Below are 16,307 nucleotides of genomic sequence, written 5' to 3' on the forward strand. Positions count from 1 at the left end.
CCTCATTAAAATCCAAATCCATGCTTCTTAACATTAGTTAATGCACTGTGAGTTAACTAATGAGTAACAGTAGTTTCATTAACTAACATAAACAAATGCTGTTATGTATTGTTCGTCGTTTGTTTATGTTAGTAAATGCATTAGGCAACATTAAATAATACAACCTTAATGTAAAGTGTCACCAAGAAGCTTTATATAGACAATAAAATAAGATAAATGAAGGTAAAAATCTTATGATAATATGCAAATTGCCCCAGAAATTAGTTATTTTTCTAATAAATAAAAATAGGTTTTATTTTTCTTTGCTTGCATGTGCTAATAATAGTCAAATAGGACTGCACAGTAGCCAAATGATGTAGCCTGTTAGTGTTGATTTGTTTGTAGTCTAGATATAGTATTCAATTATTTTAAAGCTGAACAAAAGATTGATTCCCAGTATTATCAACACACAGGGTAACATTCATATATATATATATATATATATATATATATATATATATATATATATATATATATATATATATATATATATATACCTGCTACAGAGCTATTGATGCATTATTGAATTGTCAGTGCTTACAGAACATGCAAATACTTTTTCTTAATGGTTTTGAAAACTTAAACAGGTAAAAAGCATAAAATAAATAAATAAAACAGTAATTTAAATGTTATTAGAGTAAATTTTCTGCTAGAAAAGTGCGTGTAGTTTCATAAAGATACTATAAATACTTAAATCAGGCGAATATTAGCAAAAACACACAACATGCACATCCGTCTTCAGATGACAGTCAAAAGGAAATCAATGTCAACACATTATTAATGATATAATAAAAAAAGAGGAAAATGATGCGCTTTCTTCAAAGCGAGTCAAGTATGAACCGTGGTTCAAGGTAAAACTGCCATTCAATAAATCAATAACATCTAAAGCAATTACTGCCATAGAAATATCTCATGAACGACAACAAAAAAGAGGTGAACACTGCCAATCGCACAAACTGTAGGTGCAAATAATGAAACATTCCCATTTAAGAAGGATGAACAATAGAGAAGCCCTCATTTGCCTTTCATCCGAATGAAATGTGTCTGTTGATTAGTAACTGTACTGGTCGTGTTTTACTGTATGTCAGAGAATTATTATTGTGGAAATCATCCAGCATGTACTTAGTTGGTATGCTAATAATATGGTACACACCATGGTAATTGCACACCTAAATGTTTGAAAGCTGGACTCTCTTGATAAGGTTTTCGGAGTGCTTTTCTGGTGTGTCCATCGAGTAATAATGCAATCATGGCAATTACACAAACGGCTGTGTACTGTTAACTTTGATTTGCACATGAGGACAGTGCTTCTGCCCCAGAGCTCGGTGGGAGTGATAGAACAAAGATGAAGTATTCTTGTAGCATGATGATACCAGTACATTAGATATTTATTAGAATTGTAGACTCTATTGTTTATGAAAGGTATTATTTTTGAATCCGGGAGTATGTGTGTGTGTGTGTGTGTGTGTGTGTGTGTGTATACTTGACGAGCTCTTTCAATTGTTATATTGTTAAAGTGCATTTCTATGGATTGTTTGGTGATTGGTTTGTACTATGGGCATATTCGTGATCTTAAACAACTTTGTACACAATTTGCATATATTGTGTAATGGCTTCTTAAAATTGTGCAACTGTTTGGATTAGCACTCAACCTCCTGAGCTGTCAATTAACTGCTTCTCAGTGATTCTTTGTCATACTTGCACCTGAAACGATCGCTGTATGTTCTGATGTGTACAGATTGTGATAATTTTTGTAAGGAAAAAAAATGCAGTAAATATTTGAAATTTTACTGGATGTTTCAAATGTATTTTAACTAAATAAATTCTGAACCGTCAGTGTATTTTGCAGTGTGTTATATATTAGAAGTCAACTAAAAGCAAGTGAAAGTACATTAAAATATTCACTTAATTAGGTACACCTGTCCAACTGCTCGTTAACGCAAATCAGCCAATCACATGGCAGCAACTCAATGCGTTTAGGCATGTAGACACGGTCAAGATGATCAGCTGCAGTTCAAACCGAGCATCAGAATGGAGAAGAAAGGTGATTTAAGTGACTTTGAACATGGCTTGATTGCTGGTGCCAGACGGGCTTTTCTGAGTATTACAGAAACTGCTGATCTACTAGAATTTTTTACAGGAGGTTTACAGAGAATGGTCTGAAAAGGGGGAAATTCTGTTGGTGTAAATGCCTGGTTAATGCCAGAGGTCAGAGAAGAATGGCCGGACTGGTTCGAGCTGATAGAAAGGCAGCAGTAACTCGTTACAATAGAGGTCTGCAGATAAGCATCTCTAAACACAACACATCGAACATTGAAGAGGATGGGCTACAGCAGCAGAAGACCACATGGGGTGTCTCTCCTGTCAGCTAGGAACAGAAAACTGAGGCTGCAATTTGCACAGGCTCATCAAAATTGAACGATAGAAGATTGAAGAAACGTTGCCTGGTCTGAAGAGTTTCTGCTGTGACATTCGGATTGCAGGGTCATAATTTTGCATCAACAACATGAAAACATGGATCCATCCTGCCTTGTATCAACAGTTCAGGGTGGTGGTCTTGGTGTAAGGGTGTGGGGGATATTTGCTAAGCACACTTTGGGCCTTTTAGTACGGAGCATTGTGTCTTTGCCACAGCTTACCAGAGTATTGTTGCTGACCATGTCCGTTTAGGTACCAATTCTCATTATTAATTAACTAGTGACTTATTACTTGCTTTTTATTAAGATATTGTTTATTAAGGTTTGTTACTACTAATAAAGCACATATTCTGCATCATCTCTAAACCTACAAAAAACTATAGAAAGACTAAAACAGCATTAACTAACTAGTGGCTTGTTACATGCCTATAATGACGTTATTGGCTGTACTTGTAAAGCACATATTCTGCATGATCTTATTCCACATCTCAAATCCTACCTAAACCTAATACTACCTAAGACCTACCTAAACTTAATACCTAAACAAAACCGCTACCTTAATAACTGTTAATAAGCAGCACATTTTGAGGCTCTTAATAATAGTGAGAGTTGTACTTTAAAATAAAGTGTGTCCATCATTGCTGTATCTCCATCTTCCAAAAATGTTTTCAAATGCTGCCGGAGTACAGAAATTAGTTTCTAGACTCAATCCAAACACCTCTGTTATGTTAATATTGCATTCTACAGTGTGTTGTACATTAAAGTTAGTGTCAACTAAAGGAAATTAAAGTACACTAAAACAGAATTAAATTCCGCTGGGTAAATTTCACAATCAATAACAAGGAAATGAAAAGTAAGACATTGAATTAAATAAAACAATGACTAAAACAGCAATCCTTGAGTAACATATTTCAATAAACATTATGGTAATACTTTCGTTTAAGTATCAATTCTGATTATTATTGAACTAGTGGTTTATTACATGCCTATTATTATGTTATTGGCTGTACTTATAAAGTATTCTGCAAGATCTTACTCTACATTTCTGATCCTACCTAATATCTAAACCGAACAGCTACCCTAATAACTATTAATAAGCATCAAATTTGGAGTTTAAGGCAATTAATAGTGAGGATTTTACTTTAAAATAAAGTGCATCTATCATTGCCATATTTAATTCTTCCAAAAATGTTTTCAAATGTTGCTGGAGTACAGAAATTTCTTTCTAGGCTCCATGCAGAAATGACTATTAATATTCTAAAGACCCATTTTTGCATTTGCAATCTCTGCGATGGTAACCAAGTATAAGTGAAGCAGAAAATGATCCATTAAGGATGATACTGTATCTTCAGAGATGGCGGACGTCTTTCAGATTGTAGCAATGGCTCTATATGCTGCGCTCTACCAATTTTACAGACAATTTACTTAATGGCGTCACACTGTTCAGATGTAATTAGGCTTTCTCTGATACTTAATAATTAATGACACAGACAGAGTTGGAAAGAGAAGAAGAGCACACAGAAGAAAGACCTCAAGCCAATTAAACAAATAAAAGGTAAGACGTTTGTCCAAGTATGATCATTTTTAAATGAAAAAATATTTTACACGATGTTAATACAGCTTTAATGTGTCTGAAATTTTTGTATCTATATACATTAATATATATCCAGCCCACGTCAAGGTCGCTTAACATAAAAACAGAGTTAAATGACTTAAAAGAAGATAGAAGCGCCAGTCATATAATGCCGGCACTGAAGAGTAAAATGTGCTTAACACAAAGGTAGATGTTGCTGAAAGAGGCAAATGCATTCAATCTTACCTCTGAGCCTCGGACTGCTAAAAGGTGCTTTATCAAAAGCCTGGCGCTCCTTAGAAAACCTTGATCAGGCTGACAGGCAACTGGCATTTCCTTCATCTCTGCGAATATCAAAGGGTCGTTTGCTTCAGCGGATTGCCAACCATTTGGTCTGCTGTGGGTAAAAAAGAAAAGATGTCAGAAAACAAATCGGTCTTAACGTTGAACGTGTTACCATGAGCTATAAACTGTAAAGATCTAACAGTCCTGATTTCAAGCTCATTTAGCACATTTAGGCTGTTGTTTTGACCCAAAATAAGAGCAACTGGATAGAGTCAGAAGAGTGTTATTGCAAAATAAGAGTGAGCAAGAGAGGTTTTGTATCATCATAACATTTTAAATGTGTGTGAAAATGCCTTACTCTGTTGTTCACACTTTTGAATATGAAGAAAAAACTCATATACTAGTTGATCTGGTATTTAAAATATATATACAGTACATAATTGCTACCATAAAATTATAGTAAATCTAACCACAAGTTTTTTTCCATGTCCTTTTGCATTTTATTAATGCATGATAATATACTAATAGGTGGTTTGCATGTTTTTGCATTATATTACTGTACACTTTATTTATATTTAATCCACAGAACATCTTGTCATATCCTATAGCATCATCATACAGTGTTTTTGTAATGCAAAGTAATGCAAAGAAAAAACATTCTCCTGCTCACACACTAAAAACCCTAATAAGTTGATTGAACTCGTCTGATTGAGTAAACTAGTTGCTTTAATGTATTTGAGTAATGGGAAATTGACAACTCAATTAAATTAGTTGACCAAATGTGGTCTCTCCATTTAGTTAACTTAATGTGTGTTTAAGTACAGAAGACTTAAAATGGCTAGACTAAACTACCACATTTTTCAGCTTTTGTATTTTTTTCCTTTCATGGTGAATCGTTTAAAGAATTATTGCTTAAAGTTAAAATGTTAAGTTCAGAGAACTTAAAAAATGAATTAAAAGTTTTTTAACGTCAAGTTATATTAACTTAATATCTTTAGTAATGATGACAGTTTACAGAGCACTGTTGAATAACATAAATGAAATATTTAAGTTAAAACACAATCATTATCTCAGCTTAACTTAAGTTAATAAACAAGACAATTTTATTACTGTCTAAAAAGGTTGACTAAAATAATCGCAATGCATCATGATTGACCGCAGGAGTCAAGTAATCCAGGAAACATTTTGCACTTTAGTATAGTATAGTACAGTACAGATTAGGGCTACATAATACTGAAAAAAAGGACATTGCATTTCAGTTTTTTCTGCAAAACAAATTGCTAAATTGAGTATTTTGTTCTCTGGAATAAATAAATAAGTCTATTTAAAAAAAAAAACATTTATAAAATTACATTAATTGGGATGATTTTGCATCTGAATACAATATACAGTAATAAACCAATCACAAGCATTGATCAATTCAATAGAGCAAAGATACAAATGAAATAAACAGTATTTCATAGTTTTCTGGGAGTTTAGCAGTATTCAGGCCCGAATTGAATAATCAAATGTAAAACAACACTATAGTATATCAATGGATATGCAGATAAATACATTTGATCTTTATTAAAGTTAAAAACATAGTAACTTGTGTTTAAATTATTTAAAGTGGCTTGAAATGCTTACACAGGTCTTAAAAACACATGCAGATGATAAACTTTAGGAAAAAGTATTGATCATTTTTGCAAATCATGTATGTTTTTAACTGTGGTTCCATTATATTAACATCCCCACACTGCAGATCCTGCAATGTAATTATTGCGGATGCACACATTACGATATTGATGCTGAAACGATAAATTGTGCAACCCAAGTTTAATTCAGTATGCTAATATCAGCCTATTTGTTTTCATTTACTGTAAAATTGTATAGCAATTTCGGGGTAAATTTGATTTTATATTTGCACATTTTGCACTTTTTAACACACAAGTCGGATTATGCATTATTTGGCTGCAACAGTATATGCTTAATGATGACTTTGAGCTCTTAATTACACAATAAAACTCAAATAATACAATCTCTGAGCTCATCAAACCAAATCCATGCTACTGTACAGTATATCTAAGTTTTTATTATCCCTCTATAAAATACAGTGCATCATTTTTCAGCAAGTTTGGCTTATAGACCTATTGAAAACTGTCACACATCTTCGTAACCTGCTAGACCTCTCTAAACTGAAAATTGCATGTCACCGGTTTGCTCAATAAACACGACAATGACTAAAAAACAAAGTCTCCATCTGAGATTGTAAAAAATATATAAGAGCAAGGTGTTTCAGACAGTGTACTTAGTCATTACAGTGCGCTACTGGCTTCTATTATACAGAAACGATTAGACATGCGAGCGACTGAAGCATGCATGCTGTTTGTATCCTGTATAAATTCTACAGCGCATTCAGTCTCCTAAGATACAGGCTGCAGGGCCAGCGTGTGTGAATGTGTTCACCTTGTCAGTTTAATTGTTGAACTGTCAGTCACACAAGGCAACAAGGGTCCATTTATACTCCCTCGGGCTGACATCTGACATGTTCTCCATTCTAGCCACTTCTGGAGACTAATGCAAGACGTAATGAAAGGCTGATGATTGTGGACAACTTGTGCCTGGTGTCTGAGAAACTGGTTTAGACGAAATGTGTTAATGGAATTTCTCATCACATGTACTTAATGTGTAACTTTTCGATTGCTAATAGTGTTATTTGCAATAAATTGAATCATTTACTCACACAAGAGTGGTGTTTTTACCTCTGCTTATAATAAATGTTTATTGTAATGTTATTTCCAGATTGTATTAATATTTTGAACTAGCTTTTACATTCAGATTTATTTCAAAATCAAATAAAAAGTACTCAGGGGTAGCTTAAATAATGTGTCGGTGCTCTTTGGGTAAGAGATTCATCAGAATAAACTGCAAAAATCAGTCCAAGGCAATCAAAAATGTGGAAAAAATATCATAAAGCATTTATTCACATGGCTAAAACTGTTGACCTTGTTTAACATATTATTTTAGTATTGTTTAGATTTTCTATTGAGTCATGAGACCATAGCATTGAAAAGAAACTCCAGACCTGATCTCTGTTACCCTGATGAAGGCAGTTCTTTGCCGAAACAAAAAATGTGTTTTTTCCACATTTTTCAAGTGCCTTGGACTGGTTTTTGCCATTTATTAAGATTTATTTGTTTGTTTAGCAATTTTAGGCAGCTTGTTATTTAAAAAAAATTATATAAGAAAGGGTTATAACACAGCAAAGCAAGGTAAGAGAAACTGTGTTGTAATGTTCACAAAAAACAGTATAACAAGACTCAGCCAAGAGGTGTGCGCTGTATTGAAAGTCCATCTAATCAGCCTTTGAGCAGCTCACAGCTGCGTGAGTGTAATTAATAGTGATCTGGAACAGGTGTATGTGTGTGGTGCATGACTGGAACTTGTAGTCCATATACCAGTGGATTTGTAGCCATTTAGCGATCTGCCAGGGTTAGATCGCTGGTGTTTGTTACCACTGATAACATTGATATCAATCACACGGACTTTCGTTGTAAATATTTTAATTTATATATTGTTATTTATTACATTCTTTACTTTAATTAAGCTTAAATTAAGAGTAACAACACAGAAACAAAACAGATGAAAGAGTTTATGAGACATTCTTTAAATTATCCACTTTTTAAAGTGAATTATTTATAATTCAGTATGTTTGGCATGTTTCACAAACAGCAGAAGTCAGAATTAATAGTTCCCCTTTGATTTTTTTATTTTTTTTAATATTTCCCAAATTATGTTCAACAGAGCAAAGAAATTTTCACAGCATGTTTGATAATATTTTTTCCTTCGTAGAAAATCTTATTTGTTTTATTTTGGCAAGAATAAAAGCAGCTTTTTTTTTTTTTTAAACAACATTACGGACAAAATTATTAGCCCCCTTAAGCCTTCTTGTTGTTTTTTTCAATAGTCTACAGAACAAACCATTGTTATACAATAACTTGCCTAATTAACCTAGTTAAGCCTTTAAATGTCACTTTAAGGTAAATATTAGTGTCTTGAAAAATATCTAAAATTATTTACTGCCATCATGGCAAAAATAAAATAAATCAGCTTGATGCTAGCAAACCACATAAGTATAATATCATTATTCACAAAAGGCTACTTCATGTTTTAAGGCCTATTTCAACAATACAGTGCGGAGCAAAAAAAGCAGGATAACTTAAAATGACAACAAAAAATAAAAGAACAACCTTTCAGTCTGAAGGTTTGATTGGATAAAGAGTCCAATTTAATAGAGTTCTTTTAGTAAAAAAAAAAAAAAAGATGTTTTCTGTGTTTAAGCAGCACTGAAATAAGGTAATAACCATTTGCAATGAACATCAGGCCTGTGATTTGGCTTCAGGTGCATTTAATAGCACATCAGGTGGTAGCGGTCAATTGCTTAGCTATGAAGTCCTCAGAACTGAGGTCAAAATGAGGAAAACTTTTTAATGTGCATGACTGGACCATTTGTTTGTCAGGCAGTACATTTTAAAAGCAAAAAAGAACAGCTTCAGTTCTAATTGATAACTGCTGAGCGGGTCACAAAGACCTTGTGAAGCCACACAAACTTCAGTTGAAGATTTGTTGGCTGAGGTTTTTAGTGCTTGTCAGATTTTTTCTACACTTTTACTTTCAGATGTAGGGGGACTAAACCTCACACAAGATTTTAGCAGGAAGCATGTTAGCCTTGCTGAAAGTCTATCCAGTGTTGTATATCTGTCCTGCTTCCTTGTCATTGATTTTGCATTAGTGATGTCCTGATCAACGCGAGCCAGAGGTTATTCTGTGATATATGAGTCTTGTCATGTTGAGGATACATAGTGGACAAGGAGCTCATCTCTCTTTTATGAGGGTCGTCACAGTCACCCTGTAATCCTTCACAGATACTATGGTTCATGGCTTAATCACCAAGCTGCTAGGCACAGATGATTTTAATTCTCAGAACGAATGAAAAAAAAAGTAATAAGCGGGAGAATAAGTTACAATGCTCTACTCATAACAGCCCCTGCGAACATGTGAACACAATGCCTCCATATGCATCTGACTCATACACACAGCATGTCTCCTTCTGTAATCATCAGCTAAGAGCTGTCATGTCATTTGAAGGTTTGATTATTAGAGGGCATCACACTTCTGCTTCTTATACTTCACACATTCTGGTGGAGGAGTCACTGTTGACGTGCCCCATCAGACTGCACTGACATTATCCGGAAAAATTAAATAAATTCCTCAGGATAAGCTGCGGTTCTTATCTATAAACCTCAATCTATATGTGCCACATAACCATGAAATGGCTGAATAACATGCTTGAGAAAACAGTGTTTTCTGCGCTGAGAAAGCAAATGCATTTGGAGTGCACTTCCAAACACCTCAGACTCAAATTGATTTGCCAAAAAGTCTACACATTCTGGGGAAGCTTTCGCTGTTGCAGAAATTCAGAGGTAGTACTGTGTGTTTGGGTTTAGATATGCGGTAAACATGGTAGACCAATCACAATCCATCTGAACAATCAGATTAGGCTTTCAGAAAAGAGGACACAGACTGGATCATTGGACAAACCATTTCATACACTAGCAATGCTTCCATCCACTTATTTTAAGTGCATTTTGGGATATCACAAACAAAATACCTAAATGGAAGCAAAAAGACTTGCATAAATTCTGAAAATGCGCAGGATAACTGATAAGCGAGTAGATAAACTTTTTAAAAACTCTTTAAAGACTACCATGAAATCACATTTACCATATAAATTCCAGCATGCACATCAAAGAAGGTATGTGATTTTGTTTTACAGACCATGTGGTGGCAATATTGGAAAGACCAGAGGACTGACCACATTGTAAAACAACTGAAATGTTGTTTTGGTCATTCTAAAATGCCTTATTCAAGTTTATCATCAAAGTGATTGAGTATTATTACCTCTCAAAACTATATTGGGCAGCTGCGCTCCCAAAACGTGGTCTCACGCCTCCAAAAGTAATTTACCAAATAATTTTCTGCAGAAGAAAAAGGCCCACAATGGCTTCTACCGTAGCAAATTCTATTTATCTTTTTTATTCGAGGATAGTAATCAATATAAAAAGTTCATAAATGTACATTATTACATGTTGATAATAGAGATGATTGTAAAAACGCAAAAATATATATAAATGTTTTAATAAAGGAATGTGTTGATGAAAGGTGATTGTAAAAAATAACAAAATGAGAAAGGTATGATCAAATTTTAGTTAATGGCTGTTTGCAGTACCATCTATGTTTTATGTCTATGCTGTAAAAAAAAAAAAAACGTACATATGGTGAATTAAGCGTGTAAAGATGCCAAAAGGATGGAATATGTCTCATGTAGAAAGAAAAGATAAGTCAAAAATAATAATAATCAGTTGAATAGACGAATGATGTGTGTGGTAATGGGGTGGGGAAAATAATAAGCTTGCATTTCATCCTGCTGAATGTATTTTGTTTAAAGAATTGTTTTAAGTGTATTTTTGTTAAAATAAAATAAACTAAAAATAAATAAATAAATAAATAAACAAACAAATAAATAAATAAATAAATAAATAAATAAATAAATAAATAAATAAATAGATAAATACATTTGGACGATTTTGTTCTGGTTGACACATGGGATGGAACTAGATTTGTTTACAAATGTTTTATGCGATATTCAAGTCTTATAATCTTTGGATGGAAATGTGGCTACCACTTTGAAAAAGGTGAGGCTTTAATGTTTGACATTTATTATTATTATTATTATTATTTTTACCTTAGATCAGGGGTGCCCAAACTTTGTCCTGGAAAGCCAGTGTCCTTCATATTTTAGCTCCAACTTGCCTCAACACAATTGCACGGATGTTTTTAGAAAGCCAAGTAAGAGCTTGATTAGCCAGCCCAGGTGTGTCTTATTAAGGTTGGAACCAAACTTTACAGGACTGCGTTTGGGCACCCCTGTCTTGGACAGATTGTTGAAGAGCAAATTAGAAAGAGAGCAAGTAGAAAATGAAGAAACTTAAATGTAATATTGGTGTAAATTATTATATTTTATATATGAAGGATAATAACATAATTAATAAATATTTTTAAAATTATTGAAAACTTTGGTTCATGTAAACCAAAAAAAAAATAGATTATCAATTTATAATGCTACAAAAACTTCATATAGTTTTTCACTTTATGTTTTACCACTAATGCCTGTTACGACTTCAGAGAAGCTCCTTCACGCTATCCTGTGAACATTATGCAGCTAGTTGTAAACAACTTCATCCATTACTGTCTATTTCTCGAAACACAAGAGCTCTCACACATAAAACGCAGCACCTACTTTCCAAGCTATGACAGAGGTGCCGGCGGTGGATGTGTATTGATATGAGGAACCCGAAATAGACATTTTGCCCCTTGGATCAGAGCACAGAAATCATCTTTCATTAGAGCTCTCTTCGCTGATATCCTTTGACACACACGCACACATAAACTCATGAATAAACAAGATGGCTGCATTTGTGTGTCTGAACACAGTTCACACAGGGGATGGAGAGCAAAAAAAGGACATGATCAGATCATCTAGCTTTTTAAATATGAGACACTTTCATGTATTACCTGTTGGAACTTGTTTTGAAGCAATCTCCTGTTTGCATAGTTTGAACTGTGATCTCTGTGAGGTAAATTACTTTGTTTTTACTGTTTAACTTTTTTACTAAATACTATAATTTCCTTAGTAAATACTGTAAATAAAACTATTTAATTACATGAAGGCTGATTTTGCTGTAAAGAGTGTAAACATCATGGCTTAGTGTTTGCTTGAGCAATCTGAAAGTTTTTATTATTCACATTTTATAGGAATTCTAATAAAGCCACAACATTTTTTCAAGACACATATCCTATTTATTTAACATGTGTCCTATCCAGTCTGTTCGATGCCATGAAACTCGCAGGGATTTAGTGAAGCCGTTCGCTGCATGTGTTATGACAGCTTTTACAGAGCTGCAGCTCTAATTCCGTAGAATTACACATCTGACTTTGACAATCGCTTCAAATATGTCGCTTTTGGTAAGTCAGCGTGCTCTTGGATTTAAGCATGGTTGCACCTTCCTGTTACACAGTTTAATCTGAGAATTCTATATCGTAAATCGCTAACATGGACACAGAAACGTGACGGTGAATTTTAATGATGACATTCATTAGAGTGATCAATGAAGACTAAGCCATCATGGTAGATACAGGCCAATGTCTTTCTCCTGCTGTAAATAATCCTGCACACATTGTCCTGTGCTCAGAAGCACATCGTGTAATTTTTTTTGGTTGTGAATTTACAACACGAAATAGCTTCCATAATGGTTTTTAAATTACTTACTATTATTACTACCTATGCCTAATAGTGGGCAGGTATTCAACACATATATTGATTCAAAAGAACTGTGTAACCATTGATTGATTGACACAGATGTACATATTACTGATGGATTGATGACTGAATATAATTGGAATTAATTTACACAAATGGACAAATTATTTAACAGATAGATGGACTGAAAGATGTATTGATTAATAGACAACTGGACAAACTAAAATTCGATGGATGGATGGATACAGATGAACATTTAACTGATGGATTGATGAGTGGATAACTGACAAATGTTGACAAATTTCTTTTTGGATGGATGGATGGATGGATGGACACATTACTGATGGATTGATGGGTAGATATGATTGAACAAAATTATGATTGATGGATTTACACAACTGAACAAATTAATTAACAGATAGATGGTTTGTATGATGGACGAATTGCTTTTCGGATGGATGGATGGATGGACACATATTACTGATAGATTGATGGGCAGATATGATTGAACAAATTTATGATTGATGGATTTACACAACTGAACAAATTAATTAACAGATAGATGGTTTGTATGATGGACGGATTGCTTTTTGGTTGGATGGATGGATGGATGGATGGATGGATGGATGGATGGATGGATGGATGGACGGACACATTACTTATGGATTGATCAGTAGATATGATTGGACAAATTTATGATTGATGGATTTACACAACTGAACAAATTAATTAAAATATAGATGGACTGAAATATGGATTAATTCTTAATGAACATTGGATCAATATATGGATGGATGGATACAGATGGACATTACAGATGGATTGATGAGTGGATATGATTGGACAAATGATAGACAGAGCTGGACAAACTAAAATTGGATGGATGGATGGATGAATGGATACGAACCGACTAACAAATAAATGCATTGAAGGATGGATGATTTGATTAATTGACCGACACAACTAGTCAAACTAACATTGGATGGATGAATGGACATATTACTGATGAATTGAAGAGTGGATATAATCAAACAAATTCATGATCGATGTATTGACAAAAAAAGAAAAATGAATTAACAGATAGATAGATTGAAGGATGGATGGATTGATTAATTGATAGATACAACTGGACACACTAACAATGGATGAATAGACATAAACTGACTAATAGATAGATAGACAGACAGACAAACAGACAGATTTAAAACCAAAAATATCCTTTATCTGCGTGTGAATTGCCCAGTGGCGCTCAGTAACTAAGCTCTATACACAGGAAATGGTATTTCTATGAATGAGTGTCCAGCAGACGCCCACTCCACACATCATGAGTCATTGACTGAGACTTGGTGTTCTCAGAGTCAGTGGGTGCCGCCAACTGTACACTGTTAGATCACTGCATTGCGAGACATAACCCGAGTTGACTCTCTCAGACACAAACACAAAAACACGCACAGTCGTACTGTAATTTAAACAAGCTAAGCTATGGGTGCAGATGCATACAAATAAAACAGCATTTATTCTTAATTAATCTTTGGAAGACCTCCAACTCCTCAAGTTTGAAAAAATTTGTTAAAGCTCACAGAAAATGGAAAATTAATTAATAGGAGCTTCAATTCTGATTCTATTGTATAATGCTAAGACATAATGTAAATTCTGGCCCTTTTCATGCAATTGCATGTTTCTATCTTATGATTTGTCTTGTTTTCAAGTCAAGTTGACACAGCTGATTGCAATATTTATATATTCACAGTTCTAAGAAGAAAAGTACACATTCTAAGGACAATAAAAATGGCAAAAAAAACAACTCAGAATTCTGAGTCGGAATTGTTTTTCTCATAATTGTGAGTTTCTATCTTGCAATTCTAAGTATATATCTCACAATTATGACTTCATATCTATAACAATCCTATTTTTTTTTTATTTAGTTGATTTTTATGCGATTCCTCATCTCAATGGCATGTTTGCTTCTCTGATAGAAACCCTAAGCCACTAAAAAATTGCAAGAAATAAAGATCTTTTTTTAATCCATGCTATTTATTTTATGCTTATGCATGCGACCCACTGACACACCGCTATAGGGAACCACCTTTAATACTCCTAATTTTGTCTCCAGTCTTATAGTAAGTATAAAACAGGTGATTCTGGGCTTTGAAAGATTAGTTAGCAAATATCTGTAATATCCCCTAAAGCAAGACTGCTCTCCATCTGGCACATCATCACCAGGCTTTTAACAGCAGGCAAAGCATCTGTGGTCAGAGTTTGATGTCCATTACGGGAAGCCAAGATTCTGCTGTTGGCTTGACAGGTTTGAGATTTGAGAATAAGGATCATCAAGGGGGAGGTAGATTGATGCCCTCATGGTCAGGCTAAAGCTGTTTGATACTGTCGGCTAGACTCAGGTCCCATCTCAATTTGGTGAGCAGTGGAGATAAGCCTGCCGGTGGTGTGCGCTAAAGCCATCCATCCATCCTGGTGCCAATAGAATGATAAGAAGCCTGGCGTGAATGTGTTAGCTGGAGGGTTACAGACATTTCTCGCCAACATAATGAATTTTAACATGCTACTGCAAAAAAAAAATATATTTAAATAAAAATACTATATTATATGAAAAAAAAACAAGACAAGAATTAATTTGTATTAATTTTCACACTCTCATTCTTACATTTTAGTACAATTTGCTCATCCACCAATGAGGGATATTGTTATTTATAGTATACTGTACAGTATGTTTAAAGTGGGGTTTGGGGACATGTCTCCAAAATCTTAAAGGGCACCTAGGTTACCCCTTTTTCAGATTTAATATGAATCTTTTGTGTTTCCAGAATGTCTCTGTAAAGTTTCAGCTCAAAACACCCATCAGATTTTTATTATACCTTTTACAAGTTTCTCTTTTATACCTTTTTGCATCAGGTAGCGGTTTTGTTGTACTGCGCCTTTAAGGATAGTCCTCCCCGTCCACCGTTTCCACGTGCCCTAATTTCCTCCCTCGATTGCGTCAGACAACAGACAGACTTAAAGGAAGCAGAGTAAAAGAGCATATTTCATGAGTTATATATTTTATAAAGCACAGAATAAAAACTTAAATTAGAGTCTTCTAAATCTGGCACCTGGTAGTTAAAACCTTGTCTGACAAAATCTATTTAATTAGCAGTCAAACTTTCCAGTTTTCACCGAATTTGCAAGATGTTGAGCTGTTGAAGAGACAGAAAGTCTACAACAGCAGGCTGTCCAGATGACGGTCACAGGAACCCTTTTAGCCATAGCAAAACACGATTTCTAGAATGTTGTTTTCAGAAGCAAGTGTTTGGCATTTTATGAAGCTCTATAGAAGAGTGAATACTAATACTTCAAAAACTAATACATCAAAAGCTCCTCCAGCTTGTTCTCTATGTTCACTTAGCCACCAACTGTTATGCATTTCTACATATCAATGTTGCTGTCACACAATTAAATGTTTAAAGAAGTTCCTTGAAGTTGAAAACAATGACATAATGAAATGGCAGAACCAGAGTCCTGACCTACACATGACTGAATTTCTCAGAAAAATCATTGTATGTGCATCATGAGTTATACCTAAGAAATCCAGTCAGTAAGCTGTGGAAAAGACTCCAAGAAGAGAGAACCATGATCAAAT

At 34.2% G+C, this 16,307-nt stretch overlaps 1 long non-coding RNA gene across 4 annotated transcripts in view; it reads right to left on the reverse strand.

Annotated features, from left to right (window-relative positions):
* LOC137491393 (uncharacterized) overlaps nt 1-16,307 on the reverse strand; it is a 65,425-nt gene that overhangs the window by 46,879 nt on the left and 2,239 nt on the right. For 3 of the 4 annotated variants that reach the window (XR_015482799.1, XR_015482798.1, XR_015482800.1), the window contains 2 exons: nt 15,571-15,684; nt 4,276-4,426 (listed from right to left, as the gene is read on the reverse strand). This is a non-coding gene — a long non-coding RNA (uncharacterized LOC137491393). The remainder of the gene's footprint in view (nt 1-4,275; nt 4,427-15,570; nt 15,685-16,307) is intronic. The other variant, XR_015482801.1, reaches the window with a different exon arrangement.

This window comes from Danio rerio, chromosome 4 (genome assembly GCF_052040795.2).
Source record: "Danio rerio strain M-AB ecotype USA chromosome 4, GRCz13ab, whole genome shotgun sequence".
In the NCBI taxonomy this organism is placed as follows: domain Eukaryota; kingdom Metazoa; phylum Chordata; class Actinopteri; order Cypriniformes; family Danionidae; genus Danio; species Danio rerio.